A 20,943-nucleotide genomic window follows, 5' to 3' on the forward strand; every position below is an offset into this window, starting at 1 on the left:
AATCCCAACATTTTGGGAAGCCAGGAGTTCGAGACCAGCCTGGCCAACATGGCAAAACCCTGTCTCTACTAAAAATACAAAAAATTAGCTGGGTATGGTAGTGGATGCCTGTAATCCCAGCTACTTGGGAGGCTGAGGCAGGAGAATTGCTTGAACCCAGGAGGCGGAGGTTGCGGTGAGCCGAGATTGCACCATTGCACTCCAGCCTGGGCAACAGGAGCAAAACTCCATCTCAAAAAAAAAAAGAAGAAGAAGGAGAAGAAGAAAGAAACTTAACAGGCAACACAAAGACTGGGAGAAAACATGTGCAATACATATAGCTGACAAAAGAATTGTATCCAGAATATGTAACACACTGCTACAACTCGAAAATAAACAAAATAACTTAAAACTTAAAAACACAAGTGACCCCGTGAAACTATGGGCCACAGGACAGTATTCCACATAAAAACATACACAAATGGTCAATATGTGAAAAAGCGGTCTTGGAAGAACAATTTCGTCTTTCCAAGCTTCAGTTTTCATATCTCCAAAATGAAGATAAAAATAGCCACATTGTTCAGCTCGTAGTTTTTGTTTGTTTGTTTGTTTGAGATGGAGTCTCACTCTGTCGCCCAGGCTGGAGTGCAGTGGTACGATCTCAGCTCACTGCAACCTCCACTCCCCAGGTTCAAGCAATTCTCCTGCCTCTGCCTCCCTAGTAGCTGGGATTACAGGCGCCCACCACTGTGCCCGGCTAATTTTTGTGTTTTTATTTTGTTATTTAGGAGTTTGAGACCAGGCGATCTCCTCTTGACCAGGCTGGTCTCAAACTCCTGACCTTGTGGCCTACCTCGGCCTCCTAAAGTGCTAGGATTACAGGCGTGAGCCACCACACCTGGACAGTTTTTTTTAAATTGTGGTACTAAACACACGACATAAAATGTACCATGTTAATCATTTTTAGATGCACACTTTGATAGCGTTCTGTTCACATTGTTGTACAACAGATCTCTAGAGCTTTATCATGCCGTGAACTGGAGCTCTACATTAAACATGGACTCCTCACCCCCCTCTCCATTCTGCTTCTGTTTCTGTGGGGTTGGCTACTTTAGATCCCTCATGTAAGCAGAATCGTAACAGTATTTGTCCTCCCGTGGCTGGGTTATTTCACTTAGCGTCATGCACACAAGGTTTGTCCATGCCGTAGCATGGGACGTGATTCCTTCTTTAAGACTGAATAGTATTCTCTCCTATGCGTATGTCACAGTTGGTCTATCCATTTATCTCTGCATAGACAAATGGGTTGCTTCCACATTTTACTGTTGTGAATAATGACGGGATGGATGTGGATGTGCAAATATCTCTTCAGGACCCTCATTTCTGTTCTTCTGGGTAGAATTGCTGGACCCTATGGTAATTCTGCTTTTTAAGTTTTGAAGGAAACTCCATACTCTTTTCAGTAGTTGCATCATTTTACATTCCCAAGAGGGCACAAGGGCTCCAATTTCTGCACATCCTCACCGACATTCGTTATTTGCTGTCGTTTTGATAGTAACCATCCCAGTGAGTGTGAGGTAACATCTCACTGTGGCTTTTGGTTTTTATTTCACTTGATAAGTAATGTTAAGTGTCTTTTCATATGCTTCTTGGCCGTTTGTATATATTCTTTGAAGAAATGTCTATTGAAGTCCTTTGCTCATTTTTAAATCAAGTTATTTGGGGCTTTTTTGTTGTTGCTGAGTCGTAGCGATTCTTTACATGTTCTGGATTTTAACCACTTCTCACATATGCCATTTGAAAATATTTTCTCCCATTCCACAGGTTACCTTTTCACTCTATTGATTTTACCTCATAGGATTTTTTAAATGGCTGTATCGAGGTATTATCAGCTCACAGTAAACTGTGCACATCAGAGGCACACAGTTTTGTAAGTTTTGACATATGCATGTTTCGACATAAAGGTTCTTTTGATGACAGGACACAACCCAGTGACACTCAGATAGATGAAAGCAGCAATCTTTGCAACTTCCAAATGAAAGAAGCCTGTTAGGCAGGGCCACATCGAAGGTTGCCTTGGGACAGGGTAACAGCAGGCTGGAGCTGTGGGGGCAGTTTCCGTATTACATCAAAGTGGGGGTAGATGGTGTTAAAAGAAAACCTTCAGACAAATTAAACATAGCAGAGCTATGGGAGCAAAGAACAATTCATGAACTGGGCAGCACTCAGAACCAGAGGGGGTTCACAGGGCTCTGCCCGGCAGTGTGAGCAGCAAGATTCTATCGGCTGAGCTTTTATAGGCTGAACATGGAAGCAAAGTAAGGAAATCACCTGATTGGCTATAGCTAGGCATCTACCTTTTGTGGGCATGGTTGCAGGAGTTGGCTGCCCATGACTGGCTGAGCCTCAGCTGTTATACTCCTAAGTTAGGTTTCAGTTTGTTTATGTAGTAAGTTAGGTTGTAATACATTATGCAAGAACTCTAAGTATGAAACAGCCTCAGGCAGTGGCCTCCTACTTATGTAATTTCACACTAGGGTTTGGGTGCTCCTTGTGGACTGGCTAATTTGAACAGTTCTGCAGACTCTAAGGCACAGGGGCTCTCCCCAGTTGTCTGGTACCTGGCTCTGGGGTGATAAGGGCAGATATACAGCAGGACCTGAGGGTGAGAGCCTAATCAGTTGCTTAAGAAGGGGAACTGACTGGCCTCTGGCCAGAGCCTCAAAACTGGGGCAAGACAGCATTTTTCCAAACACATGCATATATGTTATACAAAATATATATCAATGTATTTATATGTAAAACTCTCACTGTAGTCAAGATAACGAGCATATCCACCAACCCCAGCAGTTCCTTGTGCCCCTTTGCGATGCTCCCCTGCCGGCTCACACCTTCTCATCCCTCATCCACTTCCTGTCACTGCAGGTGAGTGTGCATTCCCTATCATCTTGTGCACACAAAACCAGACAGTAGGTGCTCTCTTTCTGCTGGCTCCTTTCACTCACCACAATTGCTTTGAGACTTGTCCACGTCATCTGCTGCATCAGGGATTCATTTCTTTCCATTGCTGAATAGATTTCACCGAATGGAGACATCATGTTTTTATTCACTTGTTTAAGAACATTGTAGTTTGCCTATAAGACTTTGCATGAACGTGTGCTTTCACTTCTCTTGGATGGATGCCTGGAGTGGAGTGGCTGGATCATATGGTTGGAGTATGTTTATTTTTTCATGGTACAGTCTCTAGATATGAAGTATGTTTTTGTTTTTAAGTTATTATACAGTAACATTGAATTTGGGGGGTGACATACACCCCTACACATATTAACAGCTGTATAAATTAATGTCACTACCACCCCATTCAGGATATAGAACATTCCCATCATTCCAAAAACTCCCAAATTATTCCCCTCTGATAGTCGATTTTTTTCCTTTCCCCAAACTCTGGCAGCCACTGATATGTTCTCCATCACTATCCTTTTGTCTTTTTGAGAATTTCTCTTTAAATTTTTTCACCACTGATCTGAAGGCAGAGAATTTTATTTAAAGGTAATTGGGGTCATGTGTGGTGGCTCACACTTGTAATTCCAACCCTGGGAGGCCAAGGTGGGCGGATCACCTAAGGTCAAGAGTTTGAGACCAGCCTGATCCAACATGGTGAAAGCCTGTGTCTACTAAAAATAGAAGAATTAGCTAGGCGTGGTGGTGCATGCCTGTAATCCCAACTATATGAAAAACCTGCACATGTACTCCTGAATCTAAAATAAAAGTAAAAATAAAGCACACACACAGTTTCTTATCAGCTTTGCTTAAAAATTAGCTTTTAAATTAGCTGGGTGTGGTGGTGGGTGCCTGTATTCCCTGCTACTCTGAAGGCTGAGGCAGAAGAATTGCTTGAACCCAGGAGGCAGAGGTTGCAGTGAGCCAAGATTGTCCCATTGCACTCCAGCCTGGGCGACAGAGAAAAACTCCATCTCAAAAATAAATAAATAAATAAAAATACAGGGAATTGGGCAGCACGCGGCATTTAACAGGCTTATTTCACTAATTCTTTGACGTTCAGCTTGGTTGGTGGGTGCACCAACAGTTTGTTCTTTTTTATTGCTGGGTAGTATTTCACAGTGTGGATGGACCACAGATTGTTTGGGTTGGTCCAGCTTTTGGCAATTGTGAATAGAGCTGCTATAATAAACTTTCATGTTCAGGCATTTGTGTGAACAGAAGTTTTTAATTTTATGGGGTAAATTTCAGCAGTGAGGTTGCTGGATCATGAAGGATGTGTATGTTTAACTTTTTTAACAGACTTTATATTTTGGACAGATTTAGGTTCACAGCAAAATGGAGCAGAAAGTACAGAGACTTCCTGTATACTCTCTCCCCATCTCCTCCCTGACATGCACAGCCTCCCCCACTATCAATGTCCTGTGGCAGAGCATGCATTGTCACCAACTATGGCCTACATTTATACTTCATAATCATCCAAAGTCCATAGTTTAGGGTTCACACTTGTTATTTGCATTTTATGAGTTTTGACAAATGGATCATGATGTGTCCACCTGGATACCATTACACATTCACTGCCCTAAAATCCACTGTGCTTCACCGATTCATCCCTCCCTCCCCACTCTTGGCAACCACCAAGCTTTTTACTGTCTCTGTAGTTTTGCCTTTCCCAGAACGTCATGAAGTTGGAATCACACAGTATACCACCTTTCAGACTGCCTTCTTTCACTGAGTAATATGCATTTAAGTTTCTTCCATGTCTTTTTATGGCTTGATAGCTCATTTCTTTTTAGTGCTGAGTAATATTTCATTGTATGGATGTACCACAGTATATTTATCATTTACCACCAAAGGACATCCTGGTTGCTTTCAAGTTTTAGCAATTAGGAATAAAGCTGCTATAAATGTCTGCATGAAGGGTTTTATGTGATCATAACTTTTTTTATTTTTGAGATGGAGTCTCACTCTGTTGACCTCACTAGAGTGGAATGGCACGATCTTGGCTCATTGCAACCTTCACCTCCTGGGTTCAAGTGATTCTCCTGCCTCAGCCTCCAGAGTAGCAGGGATTACAGGCACCCGCCACCACACCCAGCTAATTTTTGTATTTTAGAAGAGATGGGGTTCAAGGCCAGGCTGGTCTCAAACTCCTTCTCTCAAGTGATCTGTCCACCTAGGCCTCTCAAAGTGCTTGGATTACGGATGTGAGCCACCATGCCCAGGTCATCATACATTTTTAACTCATTTGGGTAAATACCAAGGTAAATACCATGAATGTTGGATTGCATGGTAAGAGTATGCTTAGTTTTAGAAGAAATTGCCAATCTTTTTCCAAATTGGTTGTAGTATTTTGCATTCCCACCTCCTCATCAGTGTTTGGTGGTGTTGGTGTTTCAGATTTTGGACATTCTAATACATTTGTAATAACACCTCATTTCGTTGTAATGTCTGACTCTTTAAGGACCTATGAAACTGTCTTCCAGAGTGGCTATACCACAAGCAATGCCCAAGAGCTGCAGGTGCACCACATCCTTGCCAATATCTTGTGTGGTTGCTCTTTTTAAATTAGTTTCTGTCCATTTGACCCAGCAATCCCATTACTCGGTATATACTCAAAAGAATATAAATTATTCTACCATAAATATACATGCACATGTTATGTCCATTGCAGCTCTAGTCACAATAACGAAGACATGGAATCAACCTAAATGTCCATAAATGATAGAGTAGATAAAGAAACTGTGGTACATATACACCAGGGAATACTATGCAGCCATAAAAAAGAACAAGACTGTGTCTTTTGCAGGAACATGGATGGAGGCCATTATTCTTAACAAGTTAATGCAGGAACAGAAAACCCAATTCCTCATATTCTCACTTATATGTGGGAGATAAATAATGAGAACATATGGACACATAGAGGGGAATGACACACATTAGAACCTACCTGATGATGGAGGGTGGGAGACAGTAGAGAATTGAAGAATAACTATTGAGTACTGCGCTTTTGTACCTGGGTGATGAAATAACCTGTACAATAAACCCTGTGACCTGAGTTTACCTATATAAAATACCTGCACATGTACTCCTGAACCTAAAATAAAAGTAAAAAAATGAAAAAGAAACACAGTTTCTGATCAGCTTTTTAATGCTTAAATAATAAATAGAGCTCAGGCATGTTTCACTGAGTCTTCTGCCTGGGTCTCAGCCAGCTGTAATCCAGGTGTCTGGCTGGCTAAGTTCTCAGCAAGCTTTAATCAGAGAGATCTACTTCTGAGCTCATCCATCTTGCGGGCAAGAGTCAGTTGTTTGCAGCTGTTGGACTGAAGTCTTCAATTTCCTGTGGGCCAGAAGCCACCTCAGCACCTCTTATGAACTCCCCATAAAATAAAGACATACATTATGTTCTCAGCTGCTAGCCCCTCGAGTATTGCTTCTATCCATTTTCTTTCTTCTCTCCTTCTGAAACACTGGTCCTTTCACCACGTCTTCCAAATCTAATATTTTCTCTTGTCTTTCTCATCTTTAGTCTCTGCTTGCCTCAATCTAGCTATTTTCCTGTGGTCTATCTTCCAGTTTAATAATCCTCTCTTCAGCTGTTTCCATTCTGCTGTAAAACATGGTTCTTGTGTTTTTAATTTGTCATTGTATTTTTCAGTTCTGAATTTTTTTTTCCCCAAGCTGCCGTAATTTTCACAGATGAATGTGTTTGGTATTGTAATGATATTTTAAATCTTGTTTTTCATATCCTTGAACCCATAAACACAGTTATTTTAGGGACCATGTCTGATATTTCTTTTATTTTGGGTGCATATGTGCCAGTTCTTTCTGCTAGTTCTAAGTTAGATTGTCATGTCACCTGTGCTTCTGGCTATCTTTGATAAAATGCCAAGCAAATATTTAAGAGATTGCTCAGAAACGATTTGTGGCCTGGTAGGATGTTGTTTCTCCAAAGATAATTTTCTCTTACTTCAGCCAGGAGCCTGGAGAGACCATCAATCTGGGATTACCTTAACACAATTTCAGTGATGGTGTTTCTTAGGGCCACGCAGGTGACTTGAAGCTGAGACGAGTATATGTGAGAACAGGTTTACTTTTTGCTCCTCCTTACTCCTCACTCAAAGGAGTTGGGCTCCCAACTCAGTTTCAGGGCGTTATGAAGGCCTTAATCTTGGCAAGACTTAGACTCCTGCACTTGACTTTTTGCCTCATGACGCAGCCAAAAGTGTTTCTCGGCTTCCCATTCCAAATCTCATGTTGAAATGCCCCCTCCAGTGTTGGAGGTGGACCTCCTGAGAGGTGCCTGGATGGTGGTGGCAAATCCCTCGTGAATGCCTGGTGTGGGCCTCCTCTTCCTGAAAGAGCAGAAACCCCCCCGGATGCAGTCAGCACTTGGTGCCAGCTGCACTTCTCTATATTTCTTTCTTTTCTTAAATCTTCGTCCAGACAGTTTTACCACCTTGTTACGGCTCCGATCCCTTTAAACACTTTTAAAAGACGTTTTATCCAGCTTCAGTCCAAATAGCTAGAGGTGGAAATCACTTTAAACTCTGATGAATAAAGATGAGTTGGGCCGGGTGCGGTGGCTCACGCCTGTAATCCCAGCACTTTGAGAGGCCGAGGCAGGTGGATCACGAGGTCAAGAGATCGAGACCATCCTGGTCATCATGGTGAAACCCCATCTCTACTAAAAATACAAAAAAATTAGCTGGGCATGGTGGCGCGTGCCTATAGTCCCAGCTACTCAGGAGGCTGAGGTAGGAGAATTGCTTGAACCCAGGAGGCGGAGGTTGCGATGAGCCGAGATCACGCCATTGCACTCCAGCCTGGGCAACAAGAGGGAAACTCCATCTCAAAAAAAAAAGAAGAGTTATCATATGTCCTTTTTCCATGAATATATTTCTCCCAAGTCTCAGTTTTAAAATGTTCCATACTTTAGGCCAGGCGCAGTGGCTCATGCCTGTAATCCCAGCACTTTGGGAGGCCAAGGCGGGCAGATCACGGGGTCAAGAGATCGAGACCATCCTGGCCAACATGGTGAAACTCTGTCTCTACTAAAAAATATAAAAATTATCTGGGCGTGGTGGTGTGTGCCTGTAGTCCCAGCTACTCAGCAGGCTGAGACAGGAGAATTGCTGGAACCCAGGAGGAGGAGATTGCAGTGAGCTGAGATTGGGCCACTGCACTCCAGCCTGGTGTCTGGTGATAGAGCAAGACTCTGTCTCAAAAAAAAAAAATCCTTACTTTAAATATGTACACTTCCATTTACAATCTATAACCATCCACTTTAACAAGCTCAGAGTCCCAAGTGTTAATTAGGACTCACGCCACAGCAATTGTTCTTCTAATTTTATTCTTTGCCATCCATTCAGCATCATTGCCCATAACCTGCATGTCCTCAAACAAGAAATGAGGTTCATTCCAACCCAGAAAAACACTGAGACGGATAAACAGTTGTGACACAGCTGGGACACAGCTCAGAGTTTTAAGGGAGGGTCTGTAACGTGAACACACCCATGCACAGCTCTGCTGTTAGATGTGAGTTGTGTAGAATCACAAGGAGGTTCTGGCTTTTGGCATGGCACAGGCAGTCTTCACCAGGTATGGGGAGTGGGGAAAAGAGGGCTTGAAGTGGATGTATCTGACGGTAATCGACAGTCTCAGGCCGTGCCCCTCCCTCATCTCTCTCTTCTCTGCTCACAGAAAACCCGTGCCTGCCCCATGAACCCAGCGTTTCTTCCCCAGCCATTGGCAGCGCGAATTCATGGCACGCAAAGCTAAAGGCGGTCAGAGGTTGGAACTGAGGTCTGGGGTGGGGTACAATAAAAGGGCCTGGCTGCCAGAGCAAATGCTCTTCTGAAGTGGTGAACTGACATGAGGAGGCAGCGATCTGTTTCTGCGATGTGGGGAGAGTGGCTTTGGCAGCTGTGATTGTGCAGTCAGACAAGGCGAGGAGAGAGTCCTGTATTCAACAGCATTTCATTTTGCAACAGTAAGGTGTGGGTCCCTAAAGGGAAAATATAAAAATGTGGGATTCCCGTTCAATTCAAGGGTCTTTAGAACTAGTGCTAAAGCAAAGCCCCATCTAGTCCAAGAAGCGCAGTGCAGGTGGAGACTCAGACTTCTGCAAGAAGATGGCGAAACCAATGAACAAGTCTCTTTCCTGAGGACTCTGGCTGATGACTTGCCCTTTGCATGACTTTTGGGATCCATGGCATGGTGCCTCCATGAAGAGGTTTACAGGAAGGCCAGCATGGCCAGCAGCTGGGGATTTCGGGGAGTCTTCAAGCCAGGTGCTGAGAGGGAGGAAGAAAATGATGAGGCTTTTAAGTAGTTTTTCTGTGTGCTATGGGATACTTGTTTTATGAGAAGGTACAAGGACATACGGAGTGTCTTCCTTTCTTCCTGTTTACTTTCAGTCACCCGCCAGTGCCTTCTGAATACCAAACCTTGCAAAGATGAGTGTAAGGAAAGGACTAGGAAGGTTCTAATTTGGAATTTTAACATTATCGTAAAAGGCCTGGATGCCGCAAATGAGTCCCCTGGAGGGTACTGTGTAAAGACCTCAGGACTGCAGCAGACAAATAGATCATAAAAGTCAAGACCTATGAGAGGAAAATGATTAAAAGGCCATCATAACAGTCTAGAAAGAGGTGACAAGCTTGGATGGGCAGGGCAGGAGGGGTGCAGAGAGGGGACGATGTGAGAGTCCGTAGGAAGATGCCTTCTAATTGCAAAGGTGCTCGGCTGTGGGCATGAGGGACAGAAAGGGGTCGAGCCTGTCACTGAGATCCTCGGTTTTAGCATGGTGCCTTCATTTACGCAAGAACATGAAAGAGGCGCAGGTTTGGGGGATGATAAGAAGCCCCATTGCAGAAATCCGGGATCTGAAGAGTGCCTGGTCTTCGGCTGGCGCTGCCCAGGAGAGCACTGGAAGAGCAGACATGGCTTCTCAGAGATGCTGGACCAGGGTTGAGGACACTTCCAGTAGCAGGGCAGGGCTCTGCTGCACTCAGGGTTTTCTAGTGACTACACGTGACATTGGAGCCCATCACTCCATCTTTAACTCCCACGGTGTCAGCTAAGTTTGCTTGTAGATGAGTGAGAGATAGTCAGAGCAGGGCAGGCTCCGGAGAGCAGGTGCACGTGTGCCGTGAGCTCCCCTTGGCGGGCAGGGCCCTGCAATCCACATTCTGCCGTTTCCCTGTGACCTCCGAAACTCACCTGTGACACTGCTCAAAGTACTATTTGCAATTCCTTTCCTTATAGAAAAGGTTTACAGTTCATATGTTTTCATAGCTCGTGTCACTGCAGTGTTCAAAACCTAAAAAACTGGTTCATTCTTTCATGTAGAGTCACTTGTTCTTCAAGAAAGTGCCCAGGCTCACCTCCTCTGCTGTGTTGAGATGAATTCTCGGTGGAACCACCCAGCTGGGGAGCCCAAGTACCTCCGGATGGGAGCCCCATATGGCAGGGAAGTACCTGTTTTTTCCGAGTTCCTGTCGCTGTCTCGGGGACGGGAACAAGGCTCAGCACTTGCAGCCTTTGCAGAATTCTGGAACAGAGGCCAGCCACACCCCAGGTCTGTTCATGGGTGGCTTCTCTGGGACAGGGGTGGCAGAAGCCAGAGGCACTTGGGCTGTGGGGGCCTCTGGGGATCGAGGTCGAGGAGCAGCTGCTCCCCGGTTGCTGCCTTTCCCCAAGGACATGACTCGGGGAAGAGGCTGGGTCATTCCTCCTGCAGTTGTGCCAGTTGGGCTCAGCAAACCCCACCATAAAATCTTGGCCTGAGTCCAGATGATATTACTTGGACATGTTTCGCCTCCAAATCTCATGCTGAAATGCCCCTCCGGTGTTGGAGGTGGGCCTCCTGAGAGGTGCCTGGATCATGGTGGTGAATCCCTCATGAATGCTTGGTGTGTCTTGTTGTAATGAGTGAATTCTTGCTCTGCGCTCACACGAGATCTGGTTCTTTAAAGAGTCCAGGCTGGGCACAGTGGTTTATGCCTGTGATCCCAGCACCGGGAGGTTGAGGCAGGCAGATCACTTGAGGTCAATTGTTCAAGACCAGCCTGGCCAACATGGTGAAACTCCATCTCTATCAAAAATATAAAAATTAGCTGGGCTTGGTGGTGCACGCTTGTAGTCCCAGCTACTTGGGAGGCTGAGGCAGGAGAATCACTTGAAACCAGGAAGCGGAGGCTGTAGTGAACCAAGATTGTGTCACTGCACTACAGCCTCAACAACAGAGAGAGACTGTGCCACACACACACACACACACACACACACATACACATATACACATACACACAAAGACATATACACACATACATATATACACACAAACACACATGCATGCACACATACACACATACATATACACATACACACATACACATCTACACACATACATACACATACACACACATATACACATACACACACATACACATATACACATACACACAAAGACATATACACACACATACATATATACACACAAACACACATGCATGCACACATACACACATACATATACACATACACACATACACATCTACACACATACATACACATACACACACATATACACATACACACACATACACATATACACATACACACAAAGACATATACACACACATACATATATACACACAAACACACATGCATGCACACATACACACATACATATACACATACACACATACACAAACACATATACACACATACATGTATACACACAAACACGCACATGCATACACTCAAACACACATACACACACACAAAGACAGAAAACAAAGTCTGGGACTGCCTCCCCGTCTTGCTCCCGCTCTAACCCTGTGCCATGCCCGCTCCCACTTCGCCTTCTGCCTTGATTGTTGGCTTCCTGAGGCCTCCCTGAAGCCAAGCAGATGCTGGCACCTGCTTCCTGTGCAGCCCACAGAACCATGAGTCAATGAGACCTCTTTCCTTATAAATTACCCAGCCTCAGGTATTCCATTACAGCAAGGAAAGAACAGACTAACACAACATGTTGGTGACTTCTGAGGCTCCCCTTCCTGCTGTCTGTGGGGACCGGTCCCTCCTTTGACCACCTGCAGAAATTCATCCTAACCACTGCTCTGGTGCCAGCGCGTTGCCACCACAGGTGCTGGGGTTTTTGGTTTTCTTGAGAGCACACTAGCAGGCTCTGTGGGCCGCGGGACACCAGAGGACCCTCTTTTAGGAAGGAGCTGTGGGCCGCGGGACACCAGAGGACCCTCTTTTAGGAAGGAGCTGTGGGCCGCGGGACACCAGAGGACCCTCTTTTAGGAAGGAGCTATGCAGAACAGCTTGGGCCACCGCCAGCCAGGACGTCCCCCTTAGGAGCTGGGCTAGCACGGCAGGCATGAGATGTGCAGGGAAGGGGCCCCTCCCACCAGGTCAGAGGAGAGGCAGGGAGGCCAGCCCCACCAAAGCCAGGCCTCCATTTATTTGTAAAGTGAGAGCTGGAACTTCACAATCACAAAAGGTTTTTCCCAAGAACCAAAAGGACGTAGTTTCTAACAGTTCTCCTCCCTCTCCTTTGTGGCTGACAATGAATGACCTAATCCGCTTCCTTTCTGAGTAATTCTCCTGCCCAGTGACTCACCCAGGTGCAGCTGAGACACACGGGCGCAGGGCTGCCACCTGCAAAGTGCAGAAACGATGGAGCAGACGGGTCCAAGAGCCTTCGGCATCCCAAATGAATCAGGAGGGACACGCAGGCTGCGTGACGTCTGCCCCTGAACCAGGAAAGTGTGGCTGCTTCCTCCACACCCCGCCCGCCGCCCCGGACCCAGGGCCCTTCTCAAAAGTGAGCAATGTGTGGTTCTTTAGATTAATTTTATATGAAAGTGCATCATGCTCTAAGAAGAGTCACCAGACTTTCTGTTCTCTAATGGAGCCTCCCCACACCCCACATCCACACACTGTGGCTGTTTCCCAAGACACAGCAGGAGGCAAATAACCACTGGGAGCCAGGGAGTCACAGGGAAAGGACGCAGATGCTTCTTGTCCTGGAACTCCACGGGAGCTGTTTGAAATCATCAGGAATTGACACCCAAGAGTCTATAAGGGACCCCGGAGCAGGGGGCTGGATGAGAGCGGGTAGGCAGCCACAAAACAGGATGGCGAAGGCCGGAGGCCAAGGCAACTGGGGTAGCACTCGGTCACCAGGAAGAAGCAAACAAGTTCCCTCCCTCCCTCCCTCTCTCTGTCTGTCTGTGTGTTTTTGTCTCTCAATCTCTGTTCTCTCTCTCTTTCTCTGTCTGTCTCCATCTCCCTCTCCATTCACACCCTCTGATGGTGGTTGAGTTTTGAACCGAAGATGCCAGGTAAGGCAGGGGGAAGCGAGGCGAGGCCTGGAACATACCAGGCAAGGGCCTCAGGAGGATAGCACAGATGTGGCGCACTCAGCAGACCAACCGCAGACACCCTCCCACACCACGGGGCCCACCCCTCTGTGCAAAGATGCCCCCACTTGACATTCTCAATTCTTTGAGGTTAAAATTTTATTAGCATTCCCTGAAAAGTGGGAGAGCTTAGCAACAAGACTCTATCATTTTTGCAAGATACAAAGAAAGCGCTGCTGGATGGCATGTGCCAGCTCCCTCGCCACGCTGGGCGCTTTTACTCACATCTCATCCTGCAGAGATGCAAGTCTCCTCACCCACTCACTGGGGCAGACATTATTAGATGCCAATGCAATACCCATTCCCCACGTCCTAATAGAACTCCAGTTGTGTCCAGGCAGGTGACGTGCCCAGCTAAAAATGCTCACCTTTTCAGACTCCCTTGAAACTAGCAGTGGCCACATGATACTTCCAGCAGAGAAGACATAGACAGAGATCTTCTGGGGCTTCTGGGAAAACTTTTACTTCCCTGAAACAGGTATCACCTTCCTTCTCCCATTCTTTCTTCTGTTTTGAACTGTAGAAGCAATGCCCGGAGCTGCAGCAGTCATTTTGTGATTGTGAAGCCATGAACTGGGGAATGAAGACCAGCATCAAAGATGGCAAAACAGAGAGAGGTAAAGAGCAATCATTCCCTGATGGCATGGCTGGGCCACTGCTCCAACCCTGTGAGGCCACATGTCTCCATATTACATGAGCCAAGGTTAGTCAAAGTTTGTGTTATCTGCAGGTGAATGCTCAGAGATTGTACAAAAGGTTATAGGGGAGGCTTTGGAATGCAACAGAAATAGACCCGGGTTAAAGTCAGGAGGATCTTCTGGCTCTTGCTGGCATCATTGCCGATAAGGACACAAGAGGCCACCACTAATGGGGCCTCCAGAGCAGAGCCGTGTTGGGAGTTTTCGCTTGTCCAGAGCCTACACTTGTGGCTGCCACAATCATGAAAGAGAAATGGTCATGGAGCTCTGTGGGGTTTGCTGATGAGTAGGGCGCCACGGAGGCAGAATCTCAGCTTCTCTGGACCCCAGCTGTCCTCCGTTTGATGCTCTTTTGTTTTTACTAAACATTAGGCTGTCTTCCGCATCTAAACTTCTCTACACCCAGCTCGGGGTGGCACCGTGGCCTGGAGATGCAGTTGGAACGAGGAAGAGATATCCCACTGGAAAACTTTTTCTGACTCTGATGAGGTGACCTTGTATCATTGGGGTTGTGGGGAGGGCTTGCACATACACAGAACACTATTTTGATCAGAGAAGTGTTTTGTTTTTCTTCCTGTTTTACAAGAACACACACTAAGTATATCTGGTATTTGTATGGACTCAGTCACCCTGAACCCAAATATTGACATTCCAGGTGAATTAGTCCTACACTTGGGTCTGCTGGCTCACCTCAGGTGCCAGCATGTTTTCGGGAAAGAGTGCCAGGCCCAGGCAGAGAGGCCCAGGGCTCCCGTGGATGGCTGCACAATGCCTGGCCCTACCCAGTGGGGCCCTGGAGAAATTACCGGTGATTCTGTCCACGGTCCTCGCTCTGCCAGCACTCAGCCCCGGGCCAGCCCCACTGCTGCATTCCAGCTGATGGAACAGCAGGACAGGTGGCCACTGCTCACCTGGACAGCTGTGGCTGCTCTCATGGTCTTGCTGTAGGGCAGGAGACAGGGCAGAGAGACTGGGGTTTGCACCTCTAATGCCAGAGAACCAGACTGGCTGTGTCTCACCCCGGGTCTGGCTCAGCCCTGCCGGGTTGTCCACCCTGAGGAGGTCAGAGCTGAAGTGTTAATTTTGTATGTCTGGCTAGAGGCACAGTGCTTGCATACAGTAGGTGCTCAGGGTTTGTTTTATTGAGATATTTTTTACTATTTGAAATATGTACACACTTTTGTCTTTGAAGAAAAGAGTTCTTTTTGTTAATGAAATGCAAACAGATACCTGGTGAAGTTAAAGCATTTTAGGCACTTGGTTTAACGTCAGGTTTTTAAACTGTTCACATCACCTGGTGTTCGGTGTTCACGGTGCGCACATTTGCAGCAGAGTCTGATACACACAACACACACATCCACCCCACACACACATACACACACAGCACACACACCACACACATCCACCCCCCACACACATATACACACACCACACACCACACATATACACACACCCCACATACCACACACACCACACACCACACATATACACACACACACCATACACATCCATGCCACACACACATATACACACACCCCACACACACATATACACACACCCCACATCACACATATACACACACACACCACACACATCCACCCCCCACACACATATACACACACCACACACCACACATATACACACACCCCACACACATCCACCCCACACACACATATACACACACCCACCACATACCACACACATACCACACACATCCACCCCCCACACATATACACACACCCCACACACACATATACACACACCCTACATACTACACACACCATACACCACACATATACACACACACCACATACCACACACACCACACACCACACATATACACACACACCACACACATCCACACCACACACACATATACACACACCCACCACATACCACACACATACCACACACATCCACCCCCACACACATATACACACACCCCACATACCACACACACCACACACACCACACATATACACACACACATACCCACACATCCACCCCACACTCACATATACACACACACACCACATACCACACACATCCACGCCACACACACATATACACACACCACACACCACACATATACACACATACCACACACACCACACACCACACATATACACACACCTACCACATACCACACACATATACCCCCATATATGTACACACATCTCACACCACACACACCACATATCACACACACACCCCACACACACATACCACACACATCCACCCCACACACACATATACACACACCCACCACATACCACACATATATACACACACCACACATATACACACACACAACAAACACATCCACGCCACACACACATATACACACACCCACCACATACCACACACATCCACCCCCACACACATATACACACACCACACACCACACATATACACACACACCACATACCACAAACATATACACCCATATATGTACACACACCTCACACCACACACACCACATATCACACACATGCATGCACCCCACACCACACATACTCACATGTATATACACCACAAACCACACACACCACACATACACACACACCACATATCATGCACACACCCCACACACATATACATGCACCCCACACCACACACACTCACATGTATATACACCACAAACCACACACATCACACATATACGCATATACCATACACACCATACATATGCACACACACCCCACACCACACAAATACACCCCCCACACACATACATATACCCCACACCACACACACCACACAAGCCACACACATGCCATAAACACAGCCTGCACAACACACACTCCAGACACTCCTCACACACATACACACACACACCATAAATATACCACACACACACCCACATGTCACACACAAACACATATACTGCACACAAACCACATACCCCATATGCACACCCACACACCCCACCATACACAAACATACACATGCCACACACACCAGACACACACAAACACCACACATACAAACCACACACACACATGCCATACACACAACACACAGGCACATATAGACACACCACACACTCACACATCACATACCCAACACACACAAACACCATGTAAACTACACTCACATACCCCAAACATATTATCTATAAACACAGCACACACATATCACACATGCAGACACCACACACACATCATATACAGCACACATGACACACATGCACTCACCACACACACATCACATGTAGCACATGCGACACACACACACCACACACCCAACACACAAAAACACCACATACACTACATGGACATACCCCAAACATACCACATATAAACACACCACACTTGCACACACCACACACACATCACATATACATATGCCATACACACACCATGTGCACACGCGCTCCCCACACACACATACAACTCACACACAACATATACAACACACACATCCTCACATACACCATACAAACATACATACCACACACACCCATGCATACACACATTACACTTGTGTGCCACACCCACATACATACCCCATACACACAAACATACGATATGTACATATACCACACAAACCTTGCACACACATCCCACACACACCACACACACGCATGTGAGACAGGTCACACATGACCAAGACTGACGTCGTGTGTGGTCAGATCTCCATTATTTGATGCACCTCTCAGCAAAAACGGCAGCCGCCAGCTGAGCTACTGTACATTCTTGCTTAGAAGATGTAGCCCTGGGGCTGGGCTCAGTGGCTCCGCCCATAATCCCAACACTTTGGGAGGCCAAGGTGGGCGGACTGCTTGACCCCATGAGTTCCATACCAGCCTTGACAACATGGGGAAACCCCTTTTTTACCAAAAACACAAAAAATTAGCTGGGCGTGGCGGCACACCTTAATTCCAACTACGCGGAAGGCTGAGGCGGGAGGAGCTCCTGAGCCCAGGAGGCAGAGGTTGCCGTGAGCCGAGATTATACCACTGCCCTCCAGCCTGGGCAACAAAGTGAGACCCCGTCTCAAAATAAAAATAAAAAAAATAGAAGATGTATCCCAGTTTCAGACATGTTAAAATACAACCTTGAGTCAATGAAATATGGTATTTCTTTATCTTGCATTTATGGGTGATGTCATTTTGGAGAGATTAGAGTTATACACTGAAATACATTTTAAAACCCAGACGATTCATAACAATGAATTCATAACGGCGATACATGTCACAGGAGCTCTGGAGGGAGAAAGGTCAGCTGGTGCTAAGGGTCAGGGAAGTTTTCAAACAAAGTTGATCTTACCAGATCCCGAAGATGAAGTTCCGGACTAGAGGAGAGCAAGGAAATGGCATCATGGAAAATATCCTGAAGGATGTTTCGTGGGGGGCGACCTGGGAGGCACCATGCTCCTGGGCATGCTGCTCCCCTGGACAGGTCACCTGGCAGGTGGGCAGCTCTGCACACACCTTATCCCACCCCTCCCGCCGCAGGCCTGGAGTGAGTCGGATTCCCCAGAGGCAGACCTGAGATGGGGACTCATGGACAAGTGATACATTCAGGAAGTGCTTCCAGGGAAAAGCAGTAAAGGAGCAGATGCACAGGGAAGAGGCCAGGTTGGGCCAAGTCCTGGCCTCAGCCTGATCCCACAGTGGGCACTGGAGTATAAGTGATGCCTCGGAGTAAGAAGCCGGGCGCACACCTGTCAGGCTGACACCTGTCGGCACAACTGACGCTGCTGTGAGATTGCGGGGGTGTGAATTCCCAGGCACTTCGGACTCCTGGAGGTACCTGGCCAAATGGCCTCGGCAGCCTGAGAGCTGTCCCCCAAAGGGAGTGGTGGGTAAGGGCTGTCAGAAGCAAACACACGCAGAAGCTGGGCAGGTGTGCAGATCTGGGAAAGGGGATCGGTGTGGAGCCCCACGGGGTCAGCCACTACCCTGTGATAACCCCTTTATAGGTGGAGTATCTGAAATACATGGAGGGTAATTAATGTCCCTAAGGGGGTACACTGTTAGGAGTCAGAGACGGGCTCTCTGGCTCTGAAGAAAGAAAGCAGTTCATGCATGTATCCATTCAGTGAATAATTACCCATTTTCCTTCTCACTCTTCCTTATATCCAACTGCGGAGAAAAGGTTCTGATTGCATAATAAAGAAACATGAATTAAAATGGGAAAAGCAGAATCATCCATGAGTCAAATTTCTCAGCACCCTTTCATTCCCTTTTTTCTACATTTAAAACACACAAACACACACACACACACACACACACACCGGACATGATGGCCCACACCTGTAATCCCTGAGCTTTGGGAGGCTGAAGCAGGAGGATTGGTTGAGCCCAGGAGTTCAAGACCAGCTTGATGAACACAGCAAGACTCTTTTCTCTACAAAATGTAAAAGCTCAGCCAGTCATGGTGGTGTGTGCCCTTAGTCCCAGCTACTCCAGAGGCTGGGGCAGGTGGATCACTCAGCCCAGGAGTTCAAGGCTGCAGTGAGCTGTGATTATGCCACTGCACTCTAGCCTGGGTGACAGAGTGAGACCCTGTCAAACACTCATGCCATCCTACCATGATTTCTTATTTTATTTTACAGAATTTTTAACAATATCTGATACATTGAACTATTTTTGTTTGTTTGTTTAAATTTTTTAAATTTCAGTAGGGTTTGGGGGAGCAGGTGATGTTTGGTTACATGAATAAGTAATTTAGTGGCGATTTCTGAGGATTTGGTATACCCATCACCTGAGTAGTGTACACTGTACCCAATGTGTAGTCTATTCTCCCTCACCACCCCCAGCCCTCCCCCCAAGTCCCCAGAATCCCATGTATCATTCTTAGGCCTTTACATCCTCATAATTAGCTCCTGTATACGAGTGAGAACATACCATGTTTGGTTTTCTGCTCCTGAGTTACTGCATTTAGAATAATAGCTCCCAACTTCATCCAGTTTGCTGGGAATGCCATTATTTTGTTTTTTTGTGGCTGAATATAGTCCAGTGTGTGTGTGTGTTTGTGTGTGTGTGTGTGTGTGTGTGTGTCACATGTTCTTTACCCACTCATTGGTTGATGGGCATTTGGGCTGGTTCCATATTTTTGCAATTGCAAATTGTACTGCTATAAACAAGCATGTGCAAATATCTTTTTCATATAATGACTTCTTTTCCTCTAGATAGATACCTAGTGGTGGGATTGCTGGATCAAATGGCAGATCTACTTTCAGTTCTTTAAGGAACTTCTGCACTGTTTTCCATAGTGGTTTTACCAGTTTACATTCCCGCCAACAGTGTAAAAGTCTTTCCTTTTCACTGCATCTACGTCAACGTCTATTTTTTTAAATTACGGCCATTATTGCAGGAATGAAGCGGTATCACACTGCGGTTCCCTGATAGTGAGTCATGCCGAGCATTTGTCCCTATGCTTGTTGGCCATCTGTGCATCTTCTTTTGAGAACTGTCTATTCATGTCCTTAGCACACTTTTTGATGTGATTGAGTGTTCTTGCTAATTTGTTTGAGTTCCTTGTAGATTGTGGCTATGAGTCCTTTGTCAGATCCATGGATTGTGAAGATTGTCTCCCACTCTGCGGGTTGTCTGTTAACCCCGCTGATTATTTCTTTTGCAGAAGCTCTTTAGTTTAAGTCCCTTCTATTTATCTTCATTTTTGTTGTGTTTACTTTTGAGCTCTTGGTCATGAAGTCTTTGCCTAAGCCAATGTCTAGAAGGGTTTTTCCTATATAATCTTCTAGAATCTTTGTGGTTTTAGGCCTTAGATTTAAGTCTTTGATCCATCTTGAGTTGATTTTTGTATAAGATGAAAGACGAGGATCCAGTTTCGTTCTTCTACATGTGGCTAGCCAGC

General features: G+C 46.2%; 1 long non-coding RNA gene across 1 annotated transcript in view; it reads left to right on the top strand.

The window, feature by feature from the left end:
- Window positions 1–19,638, top strand: part of LOC118149882 (uncharacterized) — a 36,163-nt gene extending 16,525 nt beyond the window's left edge. Inside the window, exons 2-4 of the long non-coding RNA XR_004737624.3 lie at window positions 10,336–12,820; window positions 13,942–14,121; window positions 14,489–19,638. This is a non-coding gene — a long non-coding RNA (uncharacterized LOC118149882). The remainder of the gene's footprint in view (window positions 1–10,335; window positions 12,821–13,941; window positions 14,122–14,488) is intronic.
- The last annotated feature ends 1,305 nt before the right edge of the window (window positions 19,639–20,943 follow it).

The sequence above is a fragment of the Callithrix jacchus genome, chromosome 21, assembly GCF_049354715.1.
Source record: "Callithrix jacchus isolate 240 chromosome 21, calJac240_pri, whole genome shotgun sequence".
NCBI lineage: Eukaryota > Metazoa > Chordata > Mammalia > Primates > Cebidae > Callithrix > Callithrix jacchus.